Source organism: Alligator mississippiensis, chromosome 2, assembly GCF_030867095.1.
Source record: "Alligator mississippiensis isolate rAllMis1 chromosome 2, rAllMis1, whole genome shotgun sequence".
Classification (NCBI taxonomy): Eukaryota; Metazoa; Chordata; order Crocodylia; family Alligatoridae; genus Alligator; species Alligator mississippiensis.
The window spans coordinates 301,716,132-301,733,633 of NC_081825.1; the positions used below are offsets into that span (position 1 = coordinate 301,716,132).

The following is a 17,502-nucleotide window of genomic DNA, read 5'->3' on the forward strand; positions in this document are numbered from 1 at the left end:
ATATCCCTCCAAAGCTTCATCAGTTCCAGCCAGTCACTGACTTCAGAAGTGTTGGTGCATGTAGACAATCTTTGCAAGTTTAGGATATTTAGCTGGTCCTAGAAATCAGTTACTTGTGGTCACAATTTGGCAAAGCACTTGCTTTTACTCCATTAAAGTCAATGGGCATTTGTACACATACATGTGTCTGCTCTGATGCACTGGTAATCTGGTGCGTCAGAGCAGACTCAGTTAATTGAATCTGCAGAGCACATGAGCTGATGCACCCAGCACTGCATCGCATGCATTTGTATAAATGGTGAAATGCTCAGCAGCGCTGAGAAAATGGTGGCAGCGTGCTTTTGAACTAAAACACCTCCAACATGTTTTAGTTCAAAAGTGCACCAGCTCCATTTCCACAGCACTGATGCACATTTCGCTGTTTATACAAATGCAAGCGCCTCAGCGCCAAGCACCCGGCGCTGCAGTGCAAACGTGTGCAAATGCCCAATGGGTCTTAATGCCCTGATTCAGCAAAGGAGCTAAGCACGTGCTTAATTGTCAATGGCACAGGCAAGGGTTTCTCCTTGTGGCATTCACATTGCTGCTGCAACACTGTTGGGCGGTCCCTGTGCGAGGAGCATGGGCTCTCAGTCCAGTTATAGTAGGCGAAGGGTCAACTTCACAGAAGTCACCACCATAACTGGTATTAAAAGGTTACCTTATAGGGAGTCTGCAAAGAGGCTGCAGGTGGGAAAGGTTGTGCTCTTCACTCCTGCAGTCAGTCCTTCCAAGTCAGGGTGAGGAGCGTTGCTTCCAGGAGCAGAGGGCCCAGTTCTAGTGTCCTTGATTCTTCCTCTTCAGCAGAACTCAGCACAGGAATAGATAACTGCTTCTCCCTCCCAGAGGTCTCAGTTGAATCAACCCATGGAGCAGGGGTGCCATAAGTGGTGTGGGCAGCTTCTGTGCATGGAATGCAAATGGTTGGGAAGGGAGCAGGGAGCAGAGCAGTAGATAGGGCAGCAGAAAGCAGAGCAGCAGACTAAGCAAGGAGCACAGGGAAAGAAGCAAAGCAGCAGATTGGGCTGGGGATCATAGTGGGGGCAGGGGCTAGTTTGTGGCATGTCTGCCAAAAGCATTGGTCCACAGGGACCTGCTTTACCCGTGCATGAGGCCATTGACTGTGTTGTTGGCATTCAGTCTCGTTCTCGACTAACGCATGCACTGACCCTGCTAAAATATGAGGATGCTGATGTAACCCATGTGGACTGAAGTGCTAGAGGAGAAGCAGCCCTCTTCTTTCATTTTTAAGGGGGAGTGTAGCTACAGAGCATCTCATTTACATACACCTTTTACCCAGAATTCTTTCAGTGACTCCTTGAAAGTTACCATAGCCAGTCAAGTCTGGTTGGGTATGGGAATGGAGACAGAAAAAGGAAGTAGTTTTGCAATGCTGAGGAAGTCGTAATCCATGTGCTGTGTTGTTGAAAGGGTTTGTCACGAAAAAGTGATAAGGAGGACAGCAGTGAAGTTGGGCGAAGAGTGGTAAATGCTGGCTGTTGAAAGCACCCTAGAAAGGGTTAGGTGGTAGTGATCTAGACAGGATCATCTTGTGTTTCGTAGTGAATCAAGTTTGGACTAGACCCGGTGAGCTCTGAGCTCAGAGACTACAGCACACATAGACACAAAACCATGAGTGCAGTAGTTATAGGCTGAGGCAAGGGAAAAACGACGTGCGAAAGGGACCTTTGTCAAGCACACATTCATGCCAGAAGAGGGGAACTGATGGACAAATGCCAGGTTCCTGTGTCATAAATGATGCCCATAATGCTATTTTCCCTTTTAGTATCATCTTTTCGAGGAAAAACTCTACCCCCTTCCTCCAAAAAAACAAAACACCCAGCCACCACCACCTCAAAACTACTCCAGAGTTTTGACACTCCTTCCCCAAAGGGAGAAGGAAACAGAGATTTCACAAGTCTACTAAATATCCCACTGTTCCTACTGATGATATGTACCAGGCACTTGGATATGATGGTGAAGAGAGGCTGTACAAAAGTTTAATATTGAGAGTGGAACAATGTATTTTAGGCAGTGTAAGATGTATAGTATATTATATAGATCATCTATGATATGTAGTCATCTTAATCTATGGAACTACCAAGGCAGAACCTGTTGCAAGCAATAAAATCACCTTATTTTATTTAAATATTAACCCTTGGGGGGAAGTCTAGATCATAATTCTGCTTTTGTTATATTTGGTCGTGTTGCTGCTGTTTTAGACTGCTCCAGTTACCTTGTGTTCTCTCGTGATGCTTGTCTGATGCATGTGATGTCTTAGTCTGCTATCTTGGAGTCTCACCGATACAACCCTTCCTTCCACATGCTGCATTTTTCACAGCATGGTTTCACAGTGCAATTTAAAATACAATTACAACCCTTTGTGCACAGTATGATCATAAACAAACAGTGCTTTGAAAAGATGAAATGAAGAGCATGTCTACTTTCAGAAGAACAAGTAGCAATTTGTAGGGGCAATTATATCTAGACAAAGGCTGAGTCAAATTTATGTTTCTTGTGTTTGTCAAGGAGCAAGATAGGGCTTGCATGTATCTAGGTGTGCTCCATTCCCCTCCAAATCATACCTAATTCAAATTTATTAACATATAAACCTCCTATTACAGTGCTGATAATTATACCACATAAATTATTGGGTAAATGATATTGCTGTACTGAGTCGGTAGGAATATATTGGAGATTATGTTTGCAGACATGAAGTAATCGATATACCTTCCAACAAATGAGGTAAATATCCCATGGAAAAAGATAAACTAGAAAAAAAGTATAGCAGCATCAGGCTGTAACTTCAGTCGTAGTTCAAAGTCTATGAAAGGGGGTGCTATCTAAATGAATCTGTACAGCCTCAGGGTACACACCAGCTCAAGTCCAGCTTAGAGCTGAGCTGTGTGAATTTTGTGGTAATTCATTGTGGGCTTTTGTCTGATTTGCAAGTGGAAGATGTGAATATTATACTGTGGCCAGCTTTTGCCACTTTTTTTCAAATACTCTCATGGGTAGGGTTGTTTTATACAAATAGCAGGGAAATTGCTGCCCTTGAAGAAGACAGCATGCACTCCTGTAGTCTACCCTTTCCTGTTGACAAGGTTTCAGATATCTACTCAGGAAGCAAAACAGTGCTATGTGGTTTAGGATCATAGGAAAACAGAGCTAGAAGAGAACTCCCATGGTCATCTAGTCCAGTCCCCTGGTCAAGGCAGGATCATTCCTGGCTAAACCATCCCAGGTAAGTGTCTGTCCAACATGCACTCGAAATTTTCCAGGGATGGAGATTTCACAACCTGTCTATCCAGCCTGTTCTGATGTTTGACCACCCTCGTACTTAGAAAGTTCCTCCTAATCTTCAACCTATATTTTATTTGGTGTGCTTTGAGGCTATAGCTCTTAGTCCTGTCCCCTATGACCACAGAAAATAGTCTATCTCCACCCTCTCTATAATCACCCTTCAGGTATTTGAAGGCTGTTATCAAATCACCTCCTTAAGTGTTCTTATCTCCAGACTAAATAATGTTAGTTCTTTCAGCCTATTCTCATAAGACATGCTTTCCAGACCTCAAAGCATTTTTTGTCACTCTCTGCTGGGCTTTTTCCAATGTGTCCATATCCTTCTTGAGGTGTGGGCCCAAAATTGGACACAATACTGCAGGTGAGGCCTCATCAGTGCTGAATAGAGTGGAAGAACATTTCCCTTGATTTGCAAGTGACATTCCTGTCGATACAACCCAGTATTTTGATTTATTTATTTATTTATTTTTTGTGATAAGAGCACACTGCTGGCTTCCGTTCACTGTGACCCCCAGGTCCTTCTCTGCAGTGCTGCAACCTAGCCAATCTGTAGTTGTACATGCAGTTCTTCCATCACAAGTGCAGGACTTAATGCATGTCCTTCCTGAATGTAATCTGACTGACTGTGAAACTTTTCCAGTGCATCCAGGACATTCTGGATCCTAGCCCTATCTTCTAGAGCATCTTCAAATCTATCCAAATTCATAGAATCATAGAAGTCGGGTTGGAAGGGACCTTGTAGATCTTCAAGTCCGACCCCCTGCCTGGGCAGGAGGAAAACCAGGCTCAAGTGACCCCAGCCAGGTAGGCATCAAGCCTCTTCTTAAAGACCCCCAGGGTAGGAGCCAGCACCACTTCCCTTGGAAGTTGGTTCCAGATCCTAGCCGCCCTGACAGTGAAGTAGTTCTTACGGGTGTCTAATCTAAACCTACTCTCCAACAACTTGTGGCCATTATTCCTTGTTACCTCGGGGGGTTCTAGGGGAAACAAGGTCTTCCCCAAACCATTCTGGTCCCCCCTAGTGAGTTTATAGACGGTCACCAGGTCCCCCCTCAGCCCTCTCTTGTGAAGGCTGAACAGGTTCAGGTCCCGTAGCCTCTCATTGTAGGGTCTGCCCTGCTGTCCCCGGATCATGCGGGTGGCCCTCCTCTGGACTCTCTCCATGTTGTCCACATCCCTCCTGAAGTGGGGTGCCCAGAACTGGACACAGTACTCCAGCTGCAGCCTGACCAGTGTTGTGTAGAGGGGGAGGATCACCTCCTTGGCCTTACTTGAGATGCACCTGTGGATGCACGATAGGGTCCGGTTAGCCCTGCCGACTGTGACCTCGCATTGTCGGCCCACGTTCATCTTGGAGTCACTGATGACTCCAAGATCCCTTTCTGCCTCCGTGCTCTCAAGAAGGGAGTTTCCCATCTGATAAGTGTGCTGCCGGTTACTACTGCCCAAGTGCAGCACCCTGCACTTGTCCATATTGAAACACATCCTGTTTTTGTTAGCCCACCCCTGCAACCTATCCAGGTCTTTCTGCAGTCTTTCCCTCCCTGCTAACGTGGCCACCTCACCCCAGATTTTGGTATCATCAGCAAATTTGAGCTGGTTGCTTTTCACCCCATTGTCCAAATCACTGATAAAGAAATTGAACAGCACAGGGCCAAGCACCAAGCCCTGGGGGACTCTGCTGCCCACTTCCCCCCAGGTCAAATATGACCTGTCCACCACCACCCTCTGAGTATGACCCTGCAGCCAATTCACAATCCATCTGACTGTGTAGGCATCAATGCCACAGTAGCCTAGTTTTTTAATGAGGATGGGGTGGGAGACAGTGTCAAAGGCCTTGCTGAAGTCCAGAAAGACTACATCCACAGCGACACCTGCATCCAATGCTTTTGTGACCTGATCGTAAAAGGCAATTAGGTTGGTCTGACATGACCTGCCCCTAATGAAACCGTGCTGGTTGCCCTTGAGCATCATCCCCGATGCCGGCCCATCACAGATGTGCTCCTTGATGATCTTCTCAAAGAGTTTCCCCAGGATTGAGGTAAAACTGATGGGCCTATAGCTGCCCGGGTCCTCCCTCCTCCCTTTTTTAAAGATGGGGACCACATTGGCCATCTTCCAATCATCTGGGACCTGGCCTGAGCACCATGAGCACTCGTAAAGCCGTGCCAAGGGCCCTGCAATAACCCCTGCTAGCTCCCTCAACACCCTGGGGTGGAGAGCATCTGGACCTGCTGACCTGAACACATCCAGCCCCTCCAGACTTAATATCAATTTGCTAAGTGTGCACTCAATCCTATCATGCAAATAATTGATGAAGATACTAGACAATACCAAACCTGGGACAGATCCCTGGGGAACTCCATTTGCTACCTCTTCCAGTGTAAACATTGAGCTATTCCTGACTACTCATTGAGCCTGATAATCCAACCAGTTATGTATCCATCTTACGGTACGTCTGTTTAGTCCTTAGTTTGTTAATGAGAAGCCATGGGAGATGGTGTCAAAACCCTTGCTAAAGTCAAGGTATATCATATCCACTGCTCTCCCCCATCCACAGAGCTTGTCAGTTCAGTCACAGAAGGAAATCAGTTTGGTCAGGCTTGACTTGCTTTTTTGGGAATCCCTGATGGCTCTTCCTGATCACCTTGCTTGCCTCTAGGTGCTTCGCCATAGAGTCCTAAAGGACCTGCTCTTTGATCTTTCCAGGTGTCAAGGTCAGACTGACTGGTATGTAATTCTCTGAATCCTCCTTCTTCCCTTTCTTAGAAATGTGTGCTATATTTGCCCTTTTCCAATCATCCAGATCCTCACTCAGTCAAGCAGATAAAGGCAAATAATGGATAATCCAGATGTACTACCTGGTGAATAAATCTTGTTATGTCCTCTTTGCTTAGTGCTCAACCTTCTGGTCCTTCTGTTCCCCTGTACTCTTCTGGGCTCCTTGGTTGCCTGTCTGGCAGGCTACTGGCGAATCGAGTTCCTCTGGCTCCCCGGATGGATACTCCACTTGTTCAGCAGAATGCCCTATGGGCAGTTCAGGGAGCAAGCCAACTGTTTCTGCTCTGGCTTTTCCAAAATTGAGCTCCAGATGGACAAACTTCTAGTCAATAAGACTTACTGTATCTTTCCATATAGGATACTTAATCAAGAAAGAGTCTGAGTTTTTTGTCTTATTGCATTGATGATAGGGTTCAATAGCGATACCATTGATGATAACATTCAATAGTGAAATGGGGACCAAGTATAAAATGGTTGGTGATTGGGGCAGCCTTCCCTCCCAAACTGGTAGACTTTTGCCATATTTTCTTTTAAAATGGAACTTTTTGCACAAGGGTAAGACGGTTCTTGATTACAGCTAGCGCACAAAGCTTTGAGTAGTGCAGGTCTGAGAACCACCATTTTGTTTCTCTTTCCAAGTGTCCCCCTCCCGCCCCCCCGGGTTTTTTCCTCTTCAACTCTGACCAGTAAAGTCATCAAGTCCTCCTGAATTTTCAGGTTTTTGCTTATGCTGGCAAATGTTTTGCCCTCTCACCTCACTGGTGTATCGGAGCAATTTTGTTGGCTTCCAACAGCACCAGAATCTCTCAAGTTTTGGCTTGTGAGCTCAAAAAGAAGCTCCCAGGTTCAAACAAACTGTGTGTGCATGTATGTGTGTGTGTGCGTGCGTGCGCATGCGATAGTTGTAGATGATGCCCCCTCCTGTCCAGCAGGACGTGTAGCCTCTTGCTCCGGGGAACCATCCACACAAAGAATGCTTTAGGCCAGTGGTTTTCAACCTGTGGCCCATGTAGCCTTTAGGGTCCGCAGACTGTGTCTAAGAGGTCCATGAAAGATGACTACGATCAACCAAAAGTATGTGGATGCCCACACTTACAATCCAAAGGGGTCCATACCTCCATCTGAATTTTTTTAGGGGCCTGCAAATGAAAAAAGGTTGACAGCCACTGGTGCCTAGAGATGTTCTTAGTCGCTTCTGATTCGAACATGTCAGAGCAGACTTGATTAACTGAGTTTGCTCTGCGTTGTAATGAAAGCACTCCAGTGTCACCTTACCAGCACATGCATTAAACCTCTGCACATTTGAAAATGGCCACCATGGTGTTTTATCTAAAGCTTGTCAAATGAGCTGCATTGAAAACAGCCTCCCAACCCTGAGCACGTATATAAGATCACTGTTTTAGCCTAACCCCGAAATTCAGCAAGCAATACATCCCATAGCCAAGGGAGAGCAGTCCCTAGACATATCCTCCCACACTGGCTCAGTATGTGCTCTTCCCTCTTTTAACAGTGTCCGATCCTGAAAAGCACCCTGAATTTGGTGAGCAGGTAACCCTTGGAGTCTCTGCCTTGTGAGGTCCCTTTCCTCCCTCTCCCACTGGGCTCCAGCTTTGTGACCCCAGGCTCTCATTGCCAGGGCTGTCAGACTTTGGAAACACGATGTTAATCAGAAGTTTTTAACCAGACACATATAAAGCTCCACAGAGACCATGTTGCAGCTTTGCAGCTGTGAATGTGTCCCGAACAAGCCCTTTAGCTTGTTCAGCCACAGTAAGGACAGTAAAATTCACGGGAAAAAAGGGAACATCAAGGGACATGTGAAAACTTGGGGATGATAGTGCTGGCTACTGAAAGCCTGTAAAAGGAAATTAGAGACTGATGTAGCCGGATTTTCCCTGTGGTCCTTTACTGCAGCCACTTTTAGTTTGTTGCTTTATACCGTGTAGTTATGTGTTGTGCTATAAGGCTGCATCATTCTTATATGTGCCTTGGGTCTCAGCTCAGCAGGCTGTTTGCCACAGGTAATAAATAGTGAGGGTTGTTAAACATTGCAGACACTATTGTGCCCTTTTCTGGCACAGCCTTGCATACAGCATGGCCATCTGAGCGGACTCCAGTGCCTTTCACAGTGCAGGGAGCGGGGAAGCTGGGCAGTAGAGCTGGTGTTAAAATGGTGCTGCCAGGGATGCACTGTCTGCAGTTGTCTGGCACCCGGGCAGATGCCAGATGCCTCTCCATGCCTTGCTGTACAGCCACAGGGCCAGGCATAACTGAGCTGTGATTTGACTGCCTGCTTGAGTATGAATGGTTCAGCAATGATGTCCCATTGCATTGGGGAAAATGAGTTTTCAATTGTTTTATGCTTTTTTCCTCTCTGAGGCACCAGCTTGCCTGGTATAGGCCTCTGACCTGCAGTCTAAAGTATATCCAAGCAGTTGCTATGTTGAGATCCACCTGGAGAAATTTCTAGGAAATAGGACTTACTGGTATTAAATCTTTGCATTTTGGAAACTTTATTATGAAGGTTTCAGGGTTTCTTGACTCTGTTGCAGTAAGTATGAAATGAAGCCTAGGTATGAAGTGTCCAATGATTGAGGCCACACCAGATCCTCAAAGCAGGGATGTCAAGATATGGCCCGTCGGCTGGATCTGGCCTATGAGACCTGGTGCTGCCCATGGTTCTCCAGGCTGCATGCAGACTGCGCTGCATGGCCTCCTACACCTCATGCAGTACCTGCTTCGGCTGCTCCAGGGTCACGTCATATGAGGCACCCACTCCAGCACATATTCATCCACTCAATGCCAGATCCGGCACACATCCTAGACCAGCCAGTGCAGGTTGCACATGCAGCGTGGCCCTGGAATGGCTGGACTGGGCGCCTCGCATGGCATAGACTCAGACTGGCTCTTCCAGGGCACGTGCTGCATGCAGCACCCACACCAGCACACACGCTGGATGGATCCGGCATGGAGCCAGATGCCCCCTGGACTGGGAGCCGTGTGCTGTGTGGTCCCGGAGCAGCAGGTCTCACGCCACACGTGATGCCCACTCCAGGACACACACTGGTTCTGCGATGTGGGGCCAGTCTGTGGGCACAGTACAGCACATGGACTGACTTTGAGTCCCTGGTCAAAGGCATTTAGGCATGTAACTCCCAAGGACTGGAGACGCTTTTGCAAGGTCTGATTGTCAGTGAGTGCCCCCTCACTGTCTTCTGAAGATCTGAATCCTATAATGTGCTTTAGGTTGGGCTTTCTAAAAGTGTAGCCTAAGAGACCTAGTCTCTCGACAAATTTAGTTTAAAGAAAGACTACACAAGGAGGGAGCAATTCAAGCAAGTTCCTATGAGGAACCAGAGGTGAAACACTGTTTCTGAGCTAGGCAGCTGCTGGTTTAAACCTATTCCTTCGTATACACGTTGTAAACACCTTTGCCAGAGGAAGTGAAACTTTAGGATTATGAGAGATACACTGGGTGCATAATCTACTATTCTGAAGGTATATTGTCCCCGACTACAGGGTCTTGTTCCTCTACTTAGGATCAGACCAATGTCATATTTGGGGTCAGGAAGGTTTTTACCCCATGGGCAGATTGGTATGGACTGTGGGGAGTTTTGCCTTCTTCTATAGTGGGGGGTGGCCCACTTCTGTGAATCTCTTTGAGCAAATTTTAACAACCTTTGCAGCAGCAGGATGTTGGCCACCTTCTTTGCTTGTAGCAGGTTTGGGTTGTGGGTGTGTTAGGGTTGACTATGTAGTGTTGCTAATAGGTTAGACACGGATTTGTGCAGGGTGGTTGGATAGGGATGACCCTGCCTCAGGCAGTTGGTGGGACTAGATGACCTTGGCAGTCCCTTCCAGCTCGTCTTTTCTATGATTTCTGCACTTAGAGCACTACTGCAGAACACCCGCAAATCTCATAGTTCTCCATGGGAGCTGTGGGTGCTCATTAACCTTGAAAAGCAGACACTAACATACTCTTTTAACAATAGCAGATCTGCTTTAGCTGTGGGTAAACCTTAAAAATAAACCTCATACCAATATGCCTGGTGAGCAATTGCACATCCTTTGGTAACTCTGAGCAAATCTCTCTTGCATCATTGCTTTTCTGTTGACTGACATGCTGTGGATACCACTATCCGTTATGTTTTGCACGATGTGCTATATAGGACGGGTGAATATTTAGCCTAGTCATTGGAAGAACGGCAGGTTTCCGTATCGTCTTTTCTCCCAATGGGTGTGATGCACTGTATGCCTGGTCCTCTTGTGTGCTACCAGTTTGTTTTCCTTTACCAGCAGACCTGCTGCTGCTCTTTTGATCTTCTGGCTCCCAGGCCTTTTCTTGCCCTGCTAGTGTATCTTCCAAGTGTTTGCCAACAAGTGAAATGCATTGAGGCTGCCTTCTTTCCATCCTAAGGGTTATTCCTTGCAGTCCCCTATCAGCCTAAATCAACGTATTGATAAAGAAAATGTCTTGGCATCCAGGTCAACATAGAGCTCTATTAAATTGTTACAGAACAAATCTGCTTCCATAACAGATAGATTTTACCCTTTGGAAGCAGCACATAAAAATAATGGATGCATCCAATATAGTACACATGCGCATACATGCAGTGATGCATTCATAAAAAGGATATAATGAAGGACCTATATTGTCATCGGGTATTAATATCTGGCTGCCTTGGGAGGTTAATGTATTCAGTGTAAGATTAGTGTGGAACCCTACAGTAGGGTATGTCCTGCCTGCTGTATTTTAGTTACAAACCTAGCAAGCATGGAGAAGTAAGCATTGTACAGAAGAAAAAAAAAAAATCCATTAAGCCCTGCTAAAATGCGACAAGCCTAATTTTTAATTAAATAATGTCTGCTCTATGAAACTATCTTTGGAGACAGCTAAGTACAGCACCGGAAGGGAGTGAAACAGGAACAGGCAACGTTGCTGGTTTTGAATAAAGAGTCATTATAAAGATGACATAAATAGAGGCGTTAGAAAATCTTCCCTTTTAGTGCAAACAATAAATTATGATCAAGGGACGTGATTTTTTTCACTCTATTCAGTACAGGTGAGGCCACATCTGGAGTCCTGTGTCCAGTTTTGGCCTCCTTACTACAGAAAGGATGTGGACAAATTGGAGAGAGTCCAGCGGAGGGCAGTGAAAGTAATTAGGGGGTTAGGGGACATGACTTGTGAGGAAAGGCTGAGGGAACTGGGCTGATTTAGTCTGCAGAAGAGAAGACCGAGGGGGATTGAATAGCAGCCTTCACCTCCCTGCAGGGGGGCTGCAAAGAGGATGGAGCTGGGCTGGTCTCAGTGGGGGCAGATGACAGGACAAAGAGCAATGGTCTCAAGTTGCAGCAAGGGAAGTTTAAGTTAGATATTAGGAAAAACTTTCTCACCAGAAGGGTAGTAAAATGCTGGAACAGGTTACTCAGGGAGGCTGTGGACTCTCCATCCTTGGAGGTTTTTAAACTTTACTAGACAAAGCCTTGACTGGGATGATCTAGTCCTCCTTTGAGCAGGGAGATGGACTAGATGTGACCTCCTGAGGTCCCTTCCAATCCTCATTGTCTATGATTCTATGAATAAAAGCTACCGGAGGGAGAACAGTTTGTCATCTAATGGTGACATTTCATTCGGTGGCTGAGAACACGTTTCCGTGTCAGCCCAGAGCCTTCCATAGTTTAAACAAGGAGAAGTGCTGGGAGGGATTTCCCAGCCTGTGAGAATGGTCATTTCACACTTTATACATGTTTCCTGCAGCCGTATTGGTCTAGAGGAAAAGGCAATCACGACTCATAGTAGAGATGGTATCTTCTATTAGACCAACAAGATTTTTGCAAAAAAAAAAACATTTGCAGAAATGTTTTTGCAAAAACAAAAGAATTAATCTTGCAAAAATCTTGTTGGTCTAATAAAAGATATCGTCTCTATTGTAAGTCCTGATAGCTTACATGGTTTGCACTCTGGTTACTTAAGTGAGTGGCTGCCATGGCTTTTTTAGAAAAGCAAAGAATTAGCATAGAGCAAAAACAATTATATCAACAACAACGGGAACAATGAGGGTATAAGCTTGAAAGGGCCCTCTTGCCCCCAATTTGGATGTTGAACTGTTCTCTGCTTCAATGATAGAGCAGAGATTGAATGTAATATTCAAGACCAAAAGCCCCCTTGGAAAGGGGCTGTTATCTTCCTGCAGTGACTTTGGGGGTCTCTGTCAAGTATCTTGAACTACAAAAGCTGTCCCTCCCTATCTGCTTTGCCTTCTTGCCTTATACACACAGACAGAGACAAGTATCAAGCAGACTGATGCAGACAGGAAATGGAATGCAGACATGGGCAGATCCAGGGTCAAGGCAACGGGGCGTCTGAACATGTTTGGCCATGCAGCTCATGCATTGTGAGCTCTCTAAGCTCACTGGTCTTGTAGTGAGCACTGGGATCAATAAATGCAGGGATAATGAGAAGAGCACACGTTAATCTTGGAGCAACATGCTACTTCTCCAGACTGTTTGTCTGTCTCTCTAACTGACTCACAGCTACTTAACTGAGGGGTCATCTCCTGATTCCCGACCCCTCAGTCTCCTGTTAGGGAGCATCTCTAAATTCTAACTTCTATCACCACAGGAGTGTGGGCACAGCCTTGCCAGAGCTCTGCATATTCTCTGAGCTCTGAGTTTGGGAGCTTATCGGCATGGACTGTGGCCAAGGTCCTTGGGCTTGGCTAGAGAACTGGCATAGGATAGGCCTAAATACCAGTGCAAATTTCTCCTATGACTTTCACTGGAAAACAGCAGCAAAGTTCTATGTAGGCAACATACCCGTTAAACATCTAAATATCTAGACACAATCCTATTCCACCCTGCTCAATCCCTGAAAAACTTAATGCAAAAAGGTGTGTAGGTCATCCTCCCCTTCGCTGCTTATTGCAGCTTAGTCTTAAGGCTAAGAGGGACCAAAATAGATGAATGAACTGTCTTTCCAACACTTGAGCGGGGTATAATAAGATTGCACTTTGACACTTAGATATTTAAGTGCCACTTAGATACCTAATAGGTAGAATGAGATGTGGTCCTTTATCTGTAATATGTAAAAAAAAAAGAAATGCAATAGTCTTAACTTTTCAGTAAAGGAATAGGCTGCACAGCTCTTCTCCATGTATCTTTATTGTTGGCAATTAATAACTTTTATCTGCTCTGTTGGCTTAAAAATCTAAAAGCTCCTTAAATCTCAATAATGGCACAAAGCTTGAATACTGAAATCGTGGGGAGCATTGCTAGTTTCATCACAATGAGTAAATGCCTCCTTTCAGAGCAACATTTGTAGTGTGGAGACTGGTTTTTGAGAAGACATAAATTAAATAAGAGTTGACCCAAATCCAAACTCAGACTCTTTTTCAAGTTCAATGGCTTTTAGCCTCCTTTTTTTGTTTTTGTGCAATTCTCTCATTCCCGGGTCTGTCAGAAGTCTCTGTATTAAAATATTGTGAAGGAAGACATCTTCTTGATATTGCCAGTTTATCAGAAAATTGTCTGAAAGAGCTTGTTCTAATGTGATTTACAACCCAATTCTGTAGCCTCAAGAGGATTGATTTAGGATCCAATCTTCCTTTTATGCACTGGGCTTGTAAGTTGGTTTTGACGAGTTCTTCTTCTCATGTCTCTATGCCACATTTGACTATTTTGTTACACATGCTTGCACTCATTTATTGTACTTTGCAAGATCTTTCAGTGTACATGTGCCTTCAAGCACTGGGCATTGCAGCAGGTGTTGCCTAGTCTGAGGCTCTGTGCCACAGTCATAGGTGGTTGAACCAATGGCATAGCCCCAGTTCTTCATTAGTTCCTTGAAAAGTCTGAGTCCATCATATAGGTGGTTGAGACATCACCACCTTTGCCACAGTTCATAAGCCCCTAGTAGTAAAGACTTGGGCGCTGGAATGTCCATTTTTTCACTGTTGGGTATTTTTTTCAGCTTCTCATTCCACATCTGTAGTCATGTGTCCTTGGGTGTGGCACCAAGAGGTTGGGTGCTGGTGAGGAATCTCCTGCATGACTTCAGACATTTGTGTGCTGCAGGATAGTCATACAGCGGGTGTCTCACATCTTCAGTTTGTTTTGATTCTTCTATATCGCTTTCACAAGCTGATTCTTGATCAGTATTTGTTCCAGTTATGTTGGAGAGCATGGATTGTCCACCTTGCATCAGATCAACAGCATCCATTACTCCACAGAACCTCTTACATTTGTGTGAAGCATCAGAAGCAGGCCTCAGTGAGCATGTCTACATGTGCAATTAATGCGACTGAATATACTGCACAGCAAATTATTGCATAGTAATGTACTCCTGGGCATAGTGTCTACATGTGCATTTAAGCACAGTAATTTACTGTGCCACTGGATAGTACTAATGTCTGATGAGACTATCCAGTGGCTCAGTAAATAAGTTTACACTGTCTTAATTGCCACACACATGAAGACAGTGACGCTTTACTGCACAGTAAATTAGTCTACTGTGCAGTAAAATGCACATGTAGATGCACCCAGTGTTTGTAAGTTTGCTTTGGGGAGAGAGGAAAACCTGGAACCTATCAGCCTTTTTCCCTTGGACCTGTGTTGTCAAGTTGCAGGTGCTTTTTTTTGGTTTCAAAGGGGGATACACACCTTAAAGTCTCTGTTTCTTGGTAGTGTTTCTTGTTCTTGTTAAGTCTCTGTTTCTTGTCCAGCAGTGCCTGGAGGCTTTCAGTGAGATTTTGGACCAATTGTACAAGACACCATTGAGGTAAGAAGGCTGCATTTTGCTCTCTATATAAATGTGCCATTGAGTCTTTTGATACAAGAATGGAGTTTAGCTCCTCGTAGCAAGAGCAATTATGATATGAACAAATGGCTCAAAACTAGAGATGCACTTGCAGTGCTTGCATCTGGAACAATCTCAGCCCCTAGGGGAGGGTCAGACTTGTGGTTCCAGGTCGACCCAGGGTTGTCTCCATGTGACATTATAAAACAGCATGTTCTCCCCAGGACTATAACAAGCCACATGGCTCTGAGGTCACCGACTCTCTGCTGTTTTAACCTGCATTTCACAAGCAGAAAAAACCTTGCAGAGTGGTGGGTTCAGCATGGCCACCTGGGGCATGGATGTGTTGGGCAAACGGCTTCAGACTAAAATGTTACATTTTTAAAGTATTGTAAAGAATAATGACTTATTGTAACAAATCTGCAGTTCCCAGTGAGAAGGCACCCAGAAGCCTTCTACACAACAAAACTTAGGGAGACTAATTCTTCTGTACACGTTGATCACCTGAGTATAAAATGGCTGTAAAATAAGAATGAATCAAAATATTTCAGTGAGGTAAGTAACTAGACAAGGTTTGTGGCAATGAGGAGTCACTCCTGCTCCATTTAACAGAACTGGGATTGAGCCTAGCCTCAAGGCGGAAAGGTCTTCTCTACACAAAGGGGGTGCTTATTCTGCTCCTCTCAGAGCCATGAGGTCAGGTCTGTGCTGGACATAGCAATGCCGGATGCATCATTATATAGAGGGAGCCAACAGTAACGTTAGGGAGTTGTCTAGAGTTCTTAGGATCCCATGCTCGAGACAGGGACCTGACTTTCATGAGGTCCCCACACAGCAAGAGGGCTATTGCTTTGTCTGAGGTGAATAAAGGGCCTCTGAATGGCAACTGACCACTAAATTGCTATAGAAAAGCTATTCATACAGAACTGCCATCCCTTACACCTGTTATTTTCTCAGCAGCTAGATCCTGTGATAGCTTAGGAAAAACTATATCTAAGTTCTGTGTGTGTGCGCGCGCGCATGCTCACACTTGAATGTACATACCGCTGTTTTGCCACTGGAAATCGTGATCATCAATGTTAATAGCAGTGACCTTATGAGAATACAGACACATTGTGTTATGATAAAGCAGAGGATAACACATCCCTTTTATTTGGCATGCTCATATTCACTGTAACAAGAAGAAGAAATATAACTTCTTGAATTCTGTGCCTCCCCATATAATATTGTTTTAAACCTGTAAATCTTCCAAGAAACCTTATCAGCAAGGATGGCTTCTTTAGGTCTCTTGCACCGAGGCACTTTATAACCTGAGAATTAAAGCTTGCGGTTTCCAGCACTCCTGGATTGAGGAAGTTTGGAAGAAGGGGAAAGGAAGTGTTTGTGATGCAAAGCGACAAGGATCGGTTGATACAGCAGGTTAGGATCTGTGCTGCAGCGTGAGAATTCTTTTAGGATCCTAGCTTTATATTTCAGGTGTGAAGGCTAGAAAATGATATTCAGAGGTTTGCTTTGGGGAATTGGTTTGTAGGTAAAGTAAATATGCATCAGAACAATGGTCCAGGGAAATGGCAGGGGTTAATTGATTTCTAAAGGCACACTTCAAGGCCCATTGTGTCTGACACAGGCAGAAAGCAGACACACAGGCTTGGAAATTGAAGACATGTACCACATTGTTCCATAACAGAGATAATGGACACAGTGCCCAACTGCAGAGCCCTTGGGATTTCCAGTTTTGGGGAGCAGACGAAATTAGGAGAAGGCTGAGAAAGCCCTAATTAGGATGTGTGCATGTGATGGGTTTGTGAAACAAAGGAATATGCTGAGAGGACAGAATGTGGACAGTATGACGACCACAGGGAGACCAATCTATGGTACCCAGAGATGAAGAGTCATCAGAAAGGGAAAAAGATACAAAAGGAGGGCTTTCAGAGCAGCAAAAGGTCCCTGAGAGGGGAACCCAAGGCCACCATGGACAGAAGGCATACTACCAGTCCATCTCACCCCCCACACTGCAGGGGTAGGGTCAGATGGGCCTTGACCTCCAACCTCCAGGCTGCTGATATCTGACATTCAAAAGAGAACCTCAAAGAGAAGCTTTCATACTGGCTAGACGTACCTTCACTCTGTGAACACTGGGACTGGTAGATATAGAATTGTTTGCATTATTCTTATCTGATATCATTGTGTATCAATAAAATTCAGTTATTATTCAATGGAGAGGTTGTGGTCAGTCTGAGGGTTTGTGTCTGCCTGGAACAAGGTATCTGTATCATAAATCCAGTGTCAACAAGGTGATCTAGATCTTTGGAAGGTTTTGTAAAGTTATATCCTTAGCTGGTAGAAATGTATCTCAGGGGAGTTAAGATAGTGTAAGAGTGATGTTGTAGCCATGACGGTCCAGAAATTACACTAGAGGCAAGGATTTCCTATGGTGGTATCTTTTATTGGACTAATTATGTAGCTGGGAGAAAGTTAGACAAGCTTTTGAATTCAAGACATTCTTCCTTAGGTCCCTGATCACAGGAAACAGGCACAGTATAGTGCAAAACAGCAGAGGTGGGGAAGTGAGGGCTCTTCTC

The 17,502-nt window shown here is 45.1% G+C and overlaps 1 protein-coding gene across 8 annotated transcripts in view; it reads left to right on the top strand.

The window, feature by feature from the left end:
• Nucleotides 1-17,502, top strand: part of LOC109285286 (uncharacterized) — a 282,747-nt gene that overhangs the window by 11,576 nt on the left and 253,669 nt on the right. For 7 of the 8 annotated variants that reach the window (XR_009460339.1, XR_009460338.1, XR_009460340.1 and 4 more), the window contains exon 2: nucleotides 14,847-14,902. The gene's annotated coding sequence lies outside the window, so the exon portion shown is untranslated. The remainder of the gene's footprint in view (nucleotides 1-14,846; nucleotides 14,903-17,502) is intronic. The other variant, XM_059723422.1, reaches the window with a different exon arrangement.